The 17,200-nt window shown below is 40.7% G+C and overlaps 1 protein-coding gene across 2 annotated transcripts in view; it reads left to right on the top strand.

Annotated features, from left to right (window-relative positions):
* Window positions 1-11,612: 11,612 nt before the first annotated feature.
* Window positions 11,613-17,200, top strand: part of LOC133559119 (calpain-1 catalytic subunit-like) — a 28,876-nt gene continuing 23,288 nt past the window's right edge. The window contains exons 1-2 of one of the 2 annotated variants that reach the window (XM_061910541.1): window positions 11,613-11,769; window positions 16,362-16,379. The gene's annotated coding sequence lies outside the window, so the exon portion shown is untranslated. The remainder of the gene's footprint in view (window positions 11,770-16,361; window positions 16,380-17,200) is intronic. The other variant, XM_061910540.1, reaches the window with a different exon arrangement.

Below are 17,200 nucleotides of genomic sequence, written 5' to 3'. Positions count from 1 at the left end.
AAAAGGAAGTCGCCAGGAGGGGATTCTGGTCCTGCTTCCTCTTTGCTTTTATAGTCCTTGGGTGAGACAATATATTTCTGTTTAATTATAATAAATGAAAAAAAACAGGAACACCTTCATCTTGCTTCCCCCCTACACAGTGGAGTTTGCGAGCCTTACTCTTGTAGGTTCCAAAGACAGCTTTTGCTTCTCACCAGGCACTCAATGTAACACAAGGTTTATGTGATAACATATAAAAGATTATTCTAACAATAATATTTAGAGTCAACACTTAATTTAAACTTAAATGTTTTCAAAGTAAGCTAAATGTGAGAAAAGTAAGTTAAATGTGAGAAAGTGAATTAAATGTGAGAAATATGTCCGCTAGAAAAGTGTGACTGAATTTTTTATTTTTGGCACCCCATACAGTTCAGCTGCTTAAAAAATGACCGGGAAGTTACATAAGACGGTGGCTAACCCATTTGCAAAACCAGCCAAAAGAAATTTGCGGCTAAAGAGTCTAATACAGGGTTGTCAAACTCATTTTAGATCGTGGAGAAAAATCTACTCCCAAGTGGGCCGGACTGGTAAAATCACGTCACGATAACTTTAAAATAAGGACAACTTCAGATTGTTTTTTCTCTGTTTAAAAATGTATATTGTTGTTGTTGTTGTTGTTGTTTTACACACACATGTAATAGTATTCCATCTTTATTTGTCATTATTTATACTTTCTGATTAAATTATGTTTATAATGTTCATCAGTCAACTCATTGGTATTAATCTTCAATCTATCAAGATAAAAAAATAATATCAAAATCAAATGACTGGATGTTATTTATGTAGTTTTCTCATTTTCCTCGACTGGTGCACTAACATCAAGTGGTTTATTTTTTTTTTACCAATATAACATAATCTACAGAGATACAAACAATTGCTATTGCGACATCTAGTGGACACATTTACATCATCAGTTTCTTTCATTCAAAAATTTCAGCTCATTGTTATACTGGATAAAACCTGTTAGCGGGCCGTAAGTTTGAAACCCCTGCCATAGAAGATGCACAGGTCAATGCCCATTTTAGTTTTCACGTCCCATTTCTGGGGAAAATTGGTCTTGGTTTTTTTTCATTTATTTTTGGGTTTTTTTTTGTTGGGTGTTTTTTTTTTGTGTTCATTTTGACTGTAGATGGTGTCGCGGGCCAATAACCTTTGAGTTATAGTGTTGTAAGTTACCTTAGCAATTGTAAAACCCTAACAACGGCAGGAGCTTAACAGCACAACTAATCAATGGGATATAATAATGTGTATTCCCAGTTATTTCCCACATCATAAAATAGATTTTTATATAACTATGGACTGGACTCCATCCATCCATCCATGGATGGAGTACAGTCCATGGATGGAGTACAGTCCATAGTTATATAATAATCTATTTTATGATGTGGGAAATAACTGGGAATACACATTATTATATCCCATTGATTATTATATAACTATGGACTGGACTCTCACATTATTAACAGTATCCAATCTGCATTTATTGCACCGGTCTTTTAGTTGGGGGGTCTCCACATCTGCGGTCCCTTCTAAGGTTTTTCCTTGTTTCCGTTGGGTTGAGTATTTTCTTGCCCTAATGTGGGATCTTAGTCGAGGATGTCTTTGTGCCTTGGCCAGCCCTTTGAGACATTTGTGGTTAAGGGCTATATAGATCAAATTTGATTGATTGATTTATTGATTGATTATTAAAGTATTATTAAATTGTTAAAAGTAGGCACGGATGACAGTTGAATGACACAATGAGTAACATTTTTCCCTGGGGCATGAAAACAAGAGTAAAAGTTGGTGTATTACCTTATTCGGATGACTTGCATTGATTAGAATCAGACATACGCCACACACACATACACCACCACCCATCCAACGCCCTCTACGCGAATCCCTTAGGGGAGATGGACAGCCTTCTACTGTGGCCCCCACTCCCTCCCCTCTGTTGCTAGATATTGCGAGATGTATCTTGTCATATGTATATGTGCTTTGCTATGAAGGTTTTTTTCCCACAGCAGACTGGGCCCCCTTAGGAGCCCAGTCTATATTGTATTTTTTTACTCAACTTTCCCCAGCGTTTTAAAAAAAATCCTCCTCTGCTTCCAACACCACATGAAAGTGGTTGTTTTTAGTTTTTTTTTGGTCCAGCTTAGATACTCTTTCTTATACCCTTTACAAGAAGCTCTATTTTTTTAATGCCTGCTGATTTAGTGACACACCCTTTCTAAATTAGTAGCTCAGGCCACACAACTATAGTGTGTTCAAGGACGACGTAAATTAGTAAGGCAAAATGGAGCTCGCCAAATACTCTTAATAGTGAAGCATAAACACAAAGATATTAAACAGAAGGCTTGCTAACATTACGAAGGTTTGTGTGTGTCCATTTACAGAAATGTTTTAAAAAGTTTCAGAGAGCCGCTAAGGCGGCGCCAAAGGGTTGCCGACTTCCGGGTTAGGCAAACAAAACAGAGAACAGTGCAAACCTACAGCAGGACCGCTGGGTTACCATATTTGGAAGGCAAACAAGGACCCAGGCATAGGCAAATAAAAATGAAGCATTAATAAGAGAGAATCCCTGTGCAACATCGAGCCACTGCCGTTTGTCTGCTAACAATTTCTTGTGTGGAATTAATTTGTTCTTGGTTTTCTTCTCGACAATCCTGTTTTGAAATGTGTATCCTCATTTGGTTTATGCATCCTGCAGGCTAAACAAATCGAAGATAATCCCTATTCATACAGTTGCAATTCATCTACTGTGCAACAAAAGTACAAAACCTTGTTTGTTTGGACTGTTCCATACGGTGTACACTAGATTGCTCTTGTCCCGCTGGGAAAGCCTGATATAGCCAGAAAATCCCAGCCCTACAACTCAAACTAGTTATTTTTTGTTGCTGTTTTAAGCCACAGCACGTCAAGTTTATGTGAATGTTAAACAAACAAAAAAATATCTGTATTTTCAATAATAATAATTTCAGTGTGTTATACTTGTACAGCACTTTTATACTCTGCACTTGTACTCAATGCATCTTGACATTATCTCCACTTTCACCCATTGATGGGGGGGAGCTGCCATGCAAGGCCCTAAGCACGACTCATAAGGAGCAAGGGTGAAGTCTCTTGCTCAAGGACAAAGACATGACTAGGATGGAAGAAGCTGGGGATTGAACCAGGAACCCTCAAGTGGCTGGCACGGCCTCCCTACCAACTGAACCACGTCAACTTATGTAATAATTTCACTGTCCAAATACTTAATTTATTAAAGTCCTACTGAAATGAGATTTTTTTATTTAAACGGGGATAGCAGGTCCATTCTATGTGTCATACTTGATCATTTTGCGATATTGCGATATTTTTGCTGAAAGGATTTAGTAGAGAACATCGAGGATAAAGTTTGCAACTTTTGGTGCTGATAAAAAAGCCTTATCTTTACCGGAAGTCGCAGACGATGATGTCACAAGGGTGAGGGCTCCTCACGTCCTCACATTGTTTTTAATGTGAGCCTCCAGCAGCAAGAGCTATTCGGACCGAGAAAACGACAATTTCTCCATTAATTTGAGCGAAAATGAAAGATTTGTGGATGATGATATTGATAGCGAAGGACTAGAAAAAAATAAATAAAAATAAATAAAGTTAAAAGAAAAAGGCGATTGCATTGGGACGGATTCAGATGTTTTTGGACACATTTACTAGGATAATTCTAGGGAATCCCTTATCTTTCTGTTGTGTTGCTAGTGTTTTAGTGAGATTAAATAGTACCTGATAGTCGGAGGGGTGTGTCCACGGGTGTTTAGAGGCCAGTGTCTGAGGTAAGTCGGCGGAAGATACAAGGACGGCGGAAACTCCACAGATCTCAGATAAAAGGCGACTTTTTAACACAATTTACTTACCGAAACATACTGGTTGACATGTAGTCGTGATCCATCTTCGCTTGACCGCTCTGGTCCATAGTAAAGCTTCACCTCCGGGAATTTTAAACAAGGAATCACCGTGTGTTTGTGTGGCTAAAGGCTGAAGCTTCCCAACTCCATCTTTCTACTTTGACTTTTCCATTATTAATTGAACAAATTGGAAAAGATTCAGCAACACAGATGTCCAGAATACTGTTTAATTGTGCGATGAAAAGAGACGACTATTAGCCGCAAATAGTGCTGCGCTAATATTTCCTAATAGTCAGTGACGTCACGCGTCATCCTTCCGCAATGTTTTCAAAAAGAAACTCCGCGGGAAATTTAAAATTGCAATTTAGTAAACTAAACCGGCCGTATTGGCATGTGTTGCAATGTTAATATTTCATCATTGATATATAAACTATCAGACTGTGTGGTCGATAGTAGTGGGTTTCAGTAGGCCTTTAACTGATATGTGGAACTAAAAAGCTTTCTAAAAATTTACATTTTATGATTACTATGGTTCTCAAACTTCCACCAAGTACCACCTCACAAAAAGGTGTCTCTCCAAATACCACCATGATGACCAACATTAAAATACAGTAGCCTAGTAGGCCCAAGTATTCAATAAAAACAAGGCAGTTTTATTTTACAAGAATTTTTAATATTTTTGGACACTCATCATCATCAACGGTCACGCGAAGTGAGTATGACGATCCTCCTGGTAGGGCGGTATAGCTCGGTTGGTTCAGCAGCCGTGCTAGCAACTTGAGGGTTGCAGGTTCGATCCCCGCTTCCGCCATCCGAGTTACTGCCATTGTGTCCTTGAGCAGGACACTTTACCCACCTGCTCCCAGTGCCACCCACACTGGTTTAAATGTAAAAATTAGATATTGGGTTTCACTATGTAAAGCGCTTTGAGTCACTAGAGAAAAAAGCGCTATACAAATATAACTCACTTCACTTCATCCCTTTATGGAGGGTGCTGTTGCGATCCGCTGCTCGGATCGTTCTATTTTGTAGTTTTGATTCTTTTCTGTATCACATTTTGTAGTTCGACCTCCTTATTTCCTGTTTAGTCTGTCACCATGGTAGCTCTTTAGTTCACCTGCTCCTTGCTGTCTACGCACACCTGTTTCGTGTAATCACCTCCCTTATAAAAGCTCGCCCCTTTTCGTTCTTCATTCTGGGTTCCTAATTTGCCTTCCTGCAACAGTGACAACTGATTTATAGGAATATTCTCGCTAGCTTACACGCTACGCCGTTGTTTATTCTTAGCTCTCATGCTAAAATGTTTTGTTTTTCCCTTTTTGTGCCTTCGTGCCAAGTTTAGTTTTTCTGTTTGTATTCCTAGCTTTAATGCTAGCGCCATTTGTTTGCCTTCCTGCTTAGCACCAGTATTTTTGTTCCTTAACTCCTTCTATTAGTTAAATAAATACTTTATTTCTTACCTTTGCTGTGTTCTTGCCGACGCATCCCTGGAAGAACATATCCGGCATCGTTATGCCAACCAGACGTTACAGATGCCTGTGCATAACTTTTTTTAACGTGGGGAGACTGGTGCACAGACAGTCACCACACGAATCTTGACAGATACGAGTCAGGGTCCAGTGGCATGGAGTCCAAGACAACTGGGGACCCTTTTCTGCTGCAGCCTTCATCCGCCATCCCGGCCGTTGTGACGCTCCGTAGGGTTAGCAGTCATCCTCCGCCTGCTCCTCCGTTGAGGTCTTGGGACCTCTAACACTACACACATTTTGAACAGTAACACTGTGTCAGGAAAAAATTTACTTTTGTAGTCAAGTAATTATTTGGTAAATGTCCCTTCTTTGCTTGCAGTTATTTTTGGCTTGACTAAACATGCATTTTCAAAATCTGCTTAATAAAACAATTACAAAGTTCTCAGGTATTTATTTATTTTTGGAATTGGGGATGATCAAAAAGGCACACTAGCAGTGATATTGTTGACTGACTCACCAAACTCACTAAGTAACCATCCACGGCGCACTGGCGCCTCTAGCGGCAGTGAGTCCGTAATGCAGCATATACGTGTGTCACGTTGCAGTGTGCGCACGCTTGTCTGCATTGTCCAATAATTTCACCTTCAAATTCAAAGAAGACCATAATGCAACGTAGGATAACGTGAGCCCTTCGATTCACGCAAACTAACTAAAACTAGACAAACTAAACAAGAAATGCATGTTCGAAAAAAACTCAACTCTTTTTTTCATATGCCTTTATTTATAAAGATGAACATTTACAAATATAAACATATGAACAAGAAACATTAAAAAAAAGTTTAAAACAACAGTACGATACAGCACGAGGTGGTTGTTAATGCAATAAAGTATATATAGTAGTATGTAAAATATATTTGATGAACTATTTATTTTATTTTTTTTATTTTATAAACCTTTATAATATGCAACATTTACATACAATCAATAAATAATAATAATCAAAACAAGTACAGAAACAGTACAAAACAAAACAGCGCCAGGCTGTTGTAAACTCAATAAAGTAACTAAAATAGAAATATATATATATATATATATATATGTGTGTGTGTGTGTAACAACATGTAAAGCCATAGGCTATGGAAGTAAAATTGTTTCACATCAACTTATATACATATATATATATATATATATATATATATATATATATATATATATATATATATATATATATATATATATACATATATATATATCCGTTTTATATATATATATGTATATATATATATATATATATATATATATATATATATATATATATATATATATATATATATATATATATGTATGTATATATATCAATCAATGATTATTGATATAGCCCTAAATCACAAAGGGCTGCACGAACCACAACACAAACCACAACGATATCCTTGGTAGAGCCTAGGGCGTAAGGGCAAGGAAAACTCACACCCAGTGGGACGTCGGTGACAATGATGACTATGAGAAACCTTGGAGAGGACCGCATATGTTGGAACCGAAAGCAACGTATGTCGAGTGGGTCTAACATGATACTGTGAAAGTTCAATCCATAGTGGATTCAACACAACCGTGAGAGTCCAGTCCAAAGTGGATCCAACACAGCAGATGTAGCTGAGATAGGCGCCAGCGCCCCCCGCGACCCCAAAAGGGAATAAGCGGTAGGAAATGGATGGATGGATATATATATATATATATATATATATATATATATATATATATATATATATATATATATATATACATTTATATATTAATAAATATACAAATGTGATATACAAATACATAATTTGTATAAATAAACACATATTTGTAAATATATTGTTGAGATTTGAAAATATATACAAATGTATAAATATAAAAATGTGACATACAAATTAATGAAAAATGTGTATATATAAATGATAAATGGGTTGTTCTTGTATAGCGCTTTTCTACCTTCAAGGTACTCAAAGCGCTTTGACACTACTTCCACATTTACCCATTCACACACCCATTCACACACTGATGGAGGGAGCTGCCATGCAAGGCGCCAACCAGCACCCATCAGGAGCAAGGGTGAAGTGTCTTGCTCAGGACACAACGGACGTGACGAGGTTGGTTCTAGGTGGGATTTGAACCAGTGACCCTCGGGTTGCGCACGGCCACTCTCCCACTGCGCCACGCCGTCCCTATATAAACGTGTATTTTTAAATACATTTTTGAGATTTGAATATAAGTATGCTTGATTTTGTATTTGTATTTGTATTGAATTTACTTATGTGGATCGCTTTTTTGCTTTTGTGTCGATGAGACATTCCTACCAGAAACCAGATGCACAAATAAATGTGACCTGGTTTGAATGTGGAGTTACACACTGCCCTGAACAATCAGCAGAGGGCACTGCAGCCAGAGGGGTTTGGGTCACAGACATGGTCAGACACTGGGGAGCCAATCAGAGGCACACTAGGGAGGATCATATAATGGATTAAATTGATGGGTAAGTAATAACTAGCATTGATAACTGTTTCAGGTGTGTTGTAGTAGTGCCATGGTTGTATCTACTACATAGTTTAGTCAGTCCCTCAGCTTTTACAGGGGTTGATGTGATGACGACGTCTGGCAACATCCAAAATATCTAACAAAGTAAAAATGGAAGTAGGAGAAAAAACAGATCCTCCAGTAATGTACAAATACAGCATTTCAGTACTACTACTACTAGTGAAATAGGCCCTAATAGCCTTGGCCTTAGCTCTACTTCATTAGCTGCTCGCTGGCTAATGAGGCCAGACCTCGTCGTCCCATCAACACCTGTAAAAGCTCGAGTGACTCATTAAATTATCTAGTAGATACAGCCATGGCATAGTAGTTATTACTTACCCATCCGTTTAATCCACTATATGACCCTCCCTAGTGTGCTTCTGATTGGCTTGCCAGTGTCTAACCATGTCTGTGACCCAGACCGCTCTGCCTGCAGTGCCCTCTGCTGGTTGTTCAGGGGAGTGTGTAACTTTGCATTCAAACTCGGTCACGTTTATTTGTGCATCTGGTTTGTGGTAGGAATGTCTCATCGACACAAAAGCAAAATAGGGATCCACATATGCAAATTAAATATAAATACAAATACAAAATCAAGCACATTTATATTCAAATCTCAAACATATATTCACAAATACATGTTTATTTATACAAATTATAGATTAATTTGTATGTAAAATTTTTATATTTATGAATTGTATTTGTATGTATTTTAAAATCTCAAAAATATGTTTACAAATGGGCATTTATTTATTACAAATTATTAATTTTTTTGTATATCACATTTGTATTTGTATTTGTATATTTATCAATACATGCATATGTCTTAATATGGGACGGTGTGGCGCAGTGGAGAAGTGGCTGCGCGCAACCCGAGGGTCCCTGGTTCAATCCCCACCTAGTACCAACTTCGTCACGTCCGTTGTGTCCTGAGCAAGACACTTCACCCTTGCTCCTGATGTGTGCTGGTTAGCGCCTTGCATGGCAGCTCCCTCCATAAGCGTGTGAATGTGTGTGTGAATGGGTAAATGTGGAAGTAGTGTCAAAGCGCTTTGAGTACCTTGAAGGTGGAAAAGCGCTATACAAGCACAATCCATTTATCATTTATCATTTAATATCATATTGATGTATATAATCCCGGGCTCGGGATCTTTCTGTGTGGAGTTTGCATGTTCTCCTTGTGACTGCGTGGGTTCCCTGCGGGTAGTCCGGCTTAAATCCTCCCACTTCCAAAGACATGCACCTGGGGATAGGTTGATTGGCAACATTAAATTGGCCCTAGTGTGTGAATGTGAGTGTGAATGTTGTCTGTCTATCTGTGTTGGCCGTGTGATGAGATGGCGACTTGTCCAGGGTGTACACCGCCTTCAGCCTGATTGTAGCTGAGATGGGCGCCAGCGCCCCCCGCGACCCCAAAAGGGAATAAGCGGTAGGAAATGGATGGATGGACTAAATTGGCCCTAGTGTGTGAATGTGAGTGTGAATGTTGTCTGTCTATCTGTGTTGGCCCTGTGATGAGATAGCGACTTGTCCAGGGTGTACTCCGCCTTCAGCCTGATTGTAGCTGACATAGGCGCCAGCGCCCCCCGCGACCCCAAAAGGGAATAAGCGGTAGAAAATGGATGGATGGACTAAATTGGCCCTATAGTGTGAATGTGAGTGTTAATGTTGTCTGTCTATCTGTGTTAGCTCTGTGATGAGGTTGTGACTTGTCCAGGGTGTACACCGCCTTCCGCCCGATTGTAGCTGAGATAGGCGCCAGCGCCCCCCTCGACCCCAAAAGGGAATAAGCAGTAAAAAATGGATGTATAGACTAAATTGGCCCTATAGTGTGAATGTGAGTGTGAATGTTGTCTGTCTATCTGTGTTGGCCCTGTAATGAGATAGCGACATCTCCAATGGTGTACTCCGCCTTCAGCCTGATTGTAGCTGAGATAGGCGCCAGCGCCCCCCGCGACCCCAAAAGGGAATAAGCGGTAGGAAATGGATGGATGGACTAAATTGGCCCTAGTGTTCGAATGTGAGTGTGAATGTTGTCTGTTTATCTGTGTTGGCCCTGTGATGAGATGGCGACTTGTCCAGGGTTGTACGCCGCCTTCCGCCTGATTGTAGCCGAGATAGGCGCCAGCGCCCCCTTAGACCCCAAAAGGGAATAAGCGGATGAAAATGGATGGATGGACTAAATTGGCCCTAGTGTGTGAATGTGAGTGTGAATGTTGTCTGTCTATCTGTGTTGGCCCTGTGATGACATTGCGACTTGTCCAGGGTGTACACCGCCTTCCGCCCGATTGTAGCTGAGATAGGCGCCAGCGCCCCCCGCGACCCCAAAAGGGAATAAGCGGTAGGAAATGGATGGATGGACTAAATTGGCCCTAGTGTGTGAATGTGAGTGTGAATGTTGTCTGTCTATCTGTGTTGGCCCTGTGATGACATTGCGACTTGTCCAGGGTGTACACCGCCTTCCGCCCGATTGTAGCTGAGATAGGCGCCAGCGCCCCCCGCGACCCCAAAAGGGAATAAGCGGTAGGAAATGGATGGATGGACTAAATTGGCCCTAGTGTGTGAATGTGAGTGTGAAAGTTGTCTGTCTATCTGTGTTGGCCCTGTGATGACATTGCGACTTGTCCAGGGTGTACACCGCCTTCAGCCTGATTGTAGCTGAGATAGGCACCAGCGCCCCCCGCGACCCCAAAAGGGAATAAGCGGTAGGAAATGGATGGATTGACTAAATTGGCCCTAGTGTGTGAATGTGAGTGTGAAAGTTGTCTGTCTATCTGTATTGGCCCTGTGATGACATTGCGACTTGTCCAGGGTGTACGCCGCCTTCAGCCTGATTGTAGCTGAGATAGGCGCCAGAGCCCCCCCCCGACCCCAAAAGGGAATAAGCGGTAGGAAATGGATGGATGGACTAAATTGGCCCTAGTGTGTGAATGTGAGTGTGAAAGTTGTCTGTCTATCTGTATTGGCCCTGTGATGACATTGCGACTTGTCCAGGGTGTACGCCGCCTTCAGCCTGATTGTAGCTGAGATAGGCGCCAGAGCCCCCCGCGACCCCAAAAGGGAATAAGCGGTAGGAAATGGATGGATGGACTAAATTGGCCCTAGTGTGTGAATGTGAGTGTGAATGTTGTCTGTCTATCTGTGTTGGCCCTGTGATGAGATAGCGACTTGACTAGGGTATACTCCGCCTTCCGCCCGAATGCAACTGAGATAGGCTCCACTCCAGCACCCCCCCTGCGACCCCAACAGGGACAGGCGGTAGAAAATGGATGGAAGTGGATGTGAGACAATTCCACTTCCATAATAGGCTCACACAAGTTCCGTAAATAATCCAAATTTGGAGAAATAAACTCAACCCAACATCCTGCACTGCATCGTCTCCCGTACTCTGTCCTGCCAGGTGGGAGCGCTGTTCTGCCAGTGACTGCTTTTTTTTTCTATCAGTGCGCATTGTTTTTTTAAAAATAAAACTGCCTTATAAACTGTAATATACACTATTCACAGTCATTTTCAGTCCAGCAGATGGTCCCAAGCTATGTCAAATTGGGTATGTACGATCGTTTTTCCTCCAAAGATGCTCATTTTAAATTCTGGTACGATAATTGGTCGTTTTACATTTGGCAACGCAAGAGTGTCTGTGTGTGTGTGTGTTCGTGTGTGCGTGTGTGCGCAGTGTGTGTGTGTGTGTGTGTGTGCGCAGTGTGTGTGTGCGCAGTGTGTGTGGGAAAGAGCTGGACCCGCCCTCCTGCTCGCCGAACCGCTAGTCTTCACTTCCCAGATTTACAAGATTATCTCTAATCGACTCACCCCGAGGAAACCCCATTTACGTTTTTAGGGCGTTGGTGAGTGTTTTTGTCATATTTATTTATCGTTCTACATTGTCATTTAACCATTTAACACACAACATGCGCATGTTGTGCGTTCTGACGGTGCTCGAATGTATCGTTTGCTTGATTGAACTCAAAGCCTGCAGCTGCATTTCCTCTAAAGGCCAACATGAGTTGGCACTTTGAGGCTCACTTCGTGATTTATGCTGTTTTTTTTAGATACCTTAGTGAGATTGAATGGTAGACTTTCGTCTAAACACACACGCTGGGCCTTGTGAACAGGTGCTCTTATATGGAGACAGAACATGTCTGGTTTACTAATTAATTTTTAATAACAACCATCAGCCAAACATCTTTAAATGAAAGTCGGTCACAATGTTGAGTGCCTGTTCAGAATTTTGATAAAGGCTGCAGTCGAGGCCCTGTGATGACATCACTTCCACAGAACTGCATGGATCAGCTTTTTTTTCTTTTTTTTTGCATGCAACTATGGGGTGCAGGAGTTCGAGAGTTAAAAACACAAGAACATTCCTGCAACAGAGTAGGCCAGTAGGGGCTTCAGCCTGAGGGGGGTGGGTCTCTTGTAAACGGTATGATGGCCTGCTGCATTGCTTGTGTGTGAAAACATTGCCTGTTTCACTAAGGATATGTCTACACTAAGCCGGATAACCCCTTAAACAAATAATTATTTAGCCTAAGCCCTGTTTCAGCCACACTAAATCAGCGTTTAAGGACCCCCTCCTCGGACAAATTTTTACACGGTTAAAGGCATACTGAAATGAGATTTTGTTATTTAAACGGGAATAGCAGGTCCATTCTATGTGTCATACTTGATCATTTCGCGATATCGCCATATTTTTGCTGAAAAGATTTAGTAGAGCACATCGACGATAAAGTTCGCAACTTTTGGTCGCTAATAGAAAAGCCCTGCCTTTACCGGAAGTATGTGCGCGTGACGTCACGAGTTGCAGGGCTCCACACATATTAACATTGTTTTTAATGAGAGCCACCAGCAGTAAGAGCAATTCGGGCCGAGAAAGCGACAATTTAGCCATTAATTTGAGGGAGGATGAAAGATTTGTGAATTAGGATATTGATAGTGAAGGACTAGAAAAAATAAGAAAAAATAAAAATAAATAAAAGCGACAGCTCCGGGCGAGGGCAGTGTGAGCGTTTAAGATGTAATTACCCACATTTACTAGGATAATTCTGGAAGATCCCTTATCTGCTTATTGTTTTAATAGTGTTTTAGTGAGATTTTAAAGCTTGTAAAGACATACCTCGAGATCGGATGGCAGCGGTGAACACAAAGTGTCTCAGAGAGAAGCCGAGGAGTCAAGCTCACAGCTGCCTTTTAAACAGCTGCTGCAGGACGAAGAATAATCCAATGATTTCTCCGGTAAGATATATATCACAATTTCCCCATCCAAAAACATGCGGGTTGACGTAGAGAAAACATGTTTGCTTGACCGCTCTGTGTTAAATCTTCACAACAAACAGAGAAACACCGGCTGTGTTTCGGTGCTAAAGACAGCTGCAATCCACCGCTTTCCACAAACAGCATTGTTCTTTATAGTCTCCATTATTAAATGAACAAATTGCAAAAGATTCAGCAACACAGATGTCCAAAAAACCGTGTAATTACACCATGAACAGAGACGACTTTTAGCCGTGTTTGGTGCAGTGCTAATATTTCCTTACAGTCCGTGACGTCACGCGTACGCGTCATCATTCCGCGACGTTTTCAACAAGAAACTCGCGGGAAATTTAAAATTGCAATTTAGTAAACTAAAAAGGCCGTATTGGCATGTGTTGCAATGTTAATACTTCATCATTGATATATAAACTATCAGACTGCGTGGTCGGTAGTAGTGGGTTTCAGTAGGCCTTTAAGTGCGCCGTGCATTTCTTGAATCTCCGGTTCTTAGCTTTGTATGGACTAATTGGTCGTTTACAAACTGAGTTCTTAGAGGAAGTGACGCCAGAAAGACCGCGCCCCACACAGGAAGTGAGGTCAGAGCCACAGCCAGCTTCATAATAAAGCGGTTTCGTAACTAAGAGCTAACCACTGGAAATGCCAGTGTTTCTCATTCTTCTACATCAGGGGTCGGCAACCTAAAATGTTGAAAAAGCCATATTGGACCAAAAATACAAAAACAAACGTGTGGAGCCGCAAAAAAATAAAAGCCATATTACATACAGAGTGTGTCATGAGATATAAATTGAATTAAGAGGACTTAAAGGAACCCAAATGAGCTCAAATATAGCTACAAATGAGGCATAATGATGCAATATGTACGTATACAGTGGGGCAAAAAAGTATTTGGTCACCCCCTTATTTTAAGTTCTCCCACTTAAAATGATGACAGAGGGCTGTAATTTTCATCATAGGTACACTTTAACTGTGAGAGACAGAATTTAAAAAAAAATTCCAGGAATTCACATTGTAGGAATTTTAAAAAATGTATTTGTAAATTATGGTGGAAAATAAGTATTTGCTCAACCAGTCAAAGGTCTCACTGAGGTTTTAGTTCAAAATCGCACGATACATGCCCCATTCATTCTTTCCTTAACACGGATCAATCGTCCTGTCCCCTAAGCAGAAAAACAGCCCCAAAGCATGATGTTTCCACCCCCATGCTTCACAGTAGTTAGGGTGTTCTTGGGATGCAACTTAGTATTCTTCTTCCTCCAAACACGACAAGTTGAGTTTATACCAAAATGGTAATACATGGATGATACACAGAGGATTGGGAGAATGTCATGTGGTCAGATGAAACCAAAATAGAACTTTTTGGTTCTGTCTCTCAGAGTTGAAGTGTACCTGTGATGAAAATTACAGACCTCTGTCATAATTTTAAGTGGGAAAACTTGCACAATCAGTGCCTGACTAAATACTTTTTTTCCCCACTGTAGCTAGCCTAAATAGCATGGTTGCATCGATTAGCTTGCAGTCATGCAGTGACCAAATATGTCTGATTAGCACTCCACACAAGTCAATAATGTCAACAAAACTCACCTTTGCGCATGACAAAATGAGACAGAAAAAAGTGGACAAAAATTAGACAGAAAAAGAAGTGGCATAAAACACGTCTTAGAAAGTCGGAGAAAGTTATACATGTAAACAAACTACGGTGAGTTCAAGGTCCGCCGAAATTAGTAAAACAAAACGGCGCCTGCCAAATACTGGAATCAGTGAGGCATGTTTAATAAAAACAGTGTGCTTTATAACAATTAGGGAGGTTTGTGTCATGTTTGTCCTCCTACAGAAACTATATTAAAACAAAAAATATATATTTTATATTTTTCCCCCTCATCTTATTTCATTTTTTATACATTTTTTAAAAAGCTCCAGAGAGAGGCACTAGGGCGGCGGTAAAGAGCTGCATGGGGCTCTAGAGCCGCGGGTTGCCTACCCCCGTTGTACATGTATAGACGCTTGTGGAAATCACACATGAATATCTTAAGAGAAAGCGATTGCAGCTATTTCGGATACAACACTTCTCAGACAGAAAGAAAACTTTAGAATGTCCAGGTCAGCTGTGATTCTACTTACCGAAAAACTTTGTCCAAGGAGAGTCAACGAGAATGCGGGCTCCCGTGGATATGATTAAAAAAAGGTGCTTTGTATTACCTGGCTGTCGAGGGAAGACTAACTACGGAAAACGGCAAATGCTTTTGGATTGTCCCCCATGTATTTTGTGGAATCAACGTCTAGGTCCAGAGTACATAAAGTCACCAAAGAATAAATGGACAATGAAGGTAAAGGCGAAAACGTAAGTGTCCTGACTAGATATCTAGATCCCGAGATTGATTGTTGTAAAATGTTCTTTTTCGTATTTTCGTGTCCAATAAAGATTTGATTAATGTATGATGGCTCAGGTGTGATTCACTACAATAGGGCCCCACAGCACAGTTAATTGAAGTTAATTAAAATACCACAACACTGGATATTGTTCAGATAAGTCAAATGTAAGGACTTGCACACAAAGCAACACTGGAAGTAAATATGACATGCACATTTTTCACGCATGCGTATTAGGTCGCGTTGCGCCGCCTGACTGGGGGGGTGTCTTAAACGACCGTTGTGTGTGTGTGTGTGTGTGTGTGTGTGTGTGTGTGTGTGTGTGTGTGTGTGTGTGTGTGTGTGTATGTGTACAAGGATAAGGTTAGGTGGGATTGATCCTGGCTTAGTGTAAACAGGGCCTAAAATGATTTTTTCCCAATTCCAGGTAACTTTGTTGCCACTACTGTAGTTTCCACAGTAGCATCATTCCATCCGCCTAGTGCCTGGATTGTTTACTGACCCCACTCATTAAGGTTTCCGTTGAGGTGCAGAGCAGCACAAAAAAATAATCTAATGTAAAAGTACTGATTGAAAAACTCATTTCCACGGAGTAACTAATAGCCAGCTGCGGCACTATTATCTCCTCCTTAGGGAGTTTTGAACCTCTCCAGTCCATTATGGCTTGTTGAAAGATGCACACGTTATTTAGCCACTCGGTGCAATCTAAATTTGGTGGGAAAAAAAGTCATTATCTCTTTGCAAAATCATCATTGAATGACGTTTCTCTTTTTTCTTCTTTTTGTGTCGCTCTCCCTCTCAGCCTGTCTGCACATCCAAGGTATCATGTTACTAACTTCTTTTGATCAACATGTCTGTGTGATGTTTGATATTGTTCCCTCTACTTTCTTTTAATCTTTACATACTTTTTGAACTTCCTTCCTTGCTGTTTTTCTTTAAACTCTTATTTTACAAATTTAGAAAAATTTTGTGATGAACTGAAAGTGTTCCCCATAGGACTGTAATCTATTTATGGTGGTGGGTTTGCATAAGTAGCCTAGATGGACCGATAAAACGATATCAATATATATCGTGATAGACACATAATTGCTATTGTATTTCCTGGACCATAGGGCGCACCGGATTATAAGGCGCACGGCCGACGAATGGTCTATTTTCGATCCTTTTTCGTGTATAAGGTGCACCAGATTATAGGACGCATTAAAGGAGTCATATAATTTATTTATTTTCTCTGAATTGAAAACACTTCCTTGTGGTCTACATACCACGTAATAGTGGTTCTTTGGTCAAAATGTTGCATAGATTATGTTTTACAAATCATCTTCCAGCCGCTTTCTGACAGTCGCTTCCGAAAGCGCCGTTTTGTGGGCGGTCTCATTTACTGTATGTGGCTCACCTTCGGCAACGTCTTCTCCCCGTCATTTTTGTTGTACCGGTGAAGCATGCAAAGACGGGAGTGGAAGAATTGTCGAAAGAAGGAGCTAACCGTTTTAATGACATTCAGACTTTACTTAAATCAATAACGGAGCAGCATCTCCTCATCCAGAAACAACAAGGCCAGATGTTGTCCCATGAAAAAACGTCCGACCGTAACTCTAATAACTAAAGTTATTTGGGTGAATAATGTAAACTCACTACACC

This window comes from Nerophis ophidion, linkage group LG09 (assembly GCF_033978795.1).
Source record: "Nerophis ophidion isolate RoL-2023_Sa linkage group LG09, RoL_Noph_v1.0, whole genome shotgun sequence".
NCBI lineage: Eukaryota > Metazoa > Chordata > Actinopteri > Syngnathiformes > Syngnathidae > Nerophis > Nerophis ophidion.
Note: the sequence above shows the minus strand (reverse complement) of the source record. Positions and strands in the feature narration are given on the sequence as shown.